Below are 359 nucleotides of genomic sequence, written 5' to 3'. Positions count from 1 at the left end.
GCCTCATCCTGGGCTGGCCCCAAGCACGGACCCGGCGGTGGGGGCGCTGGTGGTGCATTGGGCAGGAACCCGCCAAAGGATGGGGCTCCTTGGGGACTTCCCTGGCCCCCAAGCCAAAGCAGCTCCGCCCGTCTCCTAGCTCACATCCGGATGCGCTGCTTCAGAGCACTTCAAAGGTGACGCCTGTCCGTTCATTACTGCGCTATCGACCGGGTCCCAGCAGGACCAGATGTTGGCTCTCCATTCGCCCACTGCTGGAGGTCCCCCCAAATGCCGGGTGAACCCACCCCGCGGCCCCCACTCTCTGCCTGGGGTCCCGCCCCGCCCGGGCGCGCACCTTCTCGCGCAGCCGCTCGCGC

This window comes from Myotis davidii, unplaced genomic scaffold, assembly GCF_000327345.1.
Source record: "Myotis davidii unplaced genomic scaffold, ASM32734v1 scaffold244, whole genome shotgun sequence".
Taxonomy (NCBI): domain Eukaryota; kingdom Metazoa; phylum Chordata; class Mammalia; order Chiroptera; family Vespertilionidae; genus Myotis; species Myotis davidii.
The sequence above is the reverse complement of the archived record's forward strand: the minus strand, read 5'-3'. Positions refer to the sequence as shown.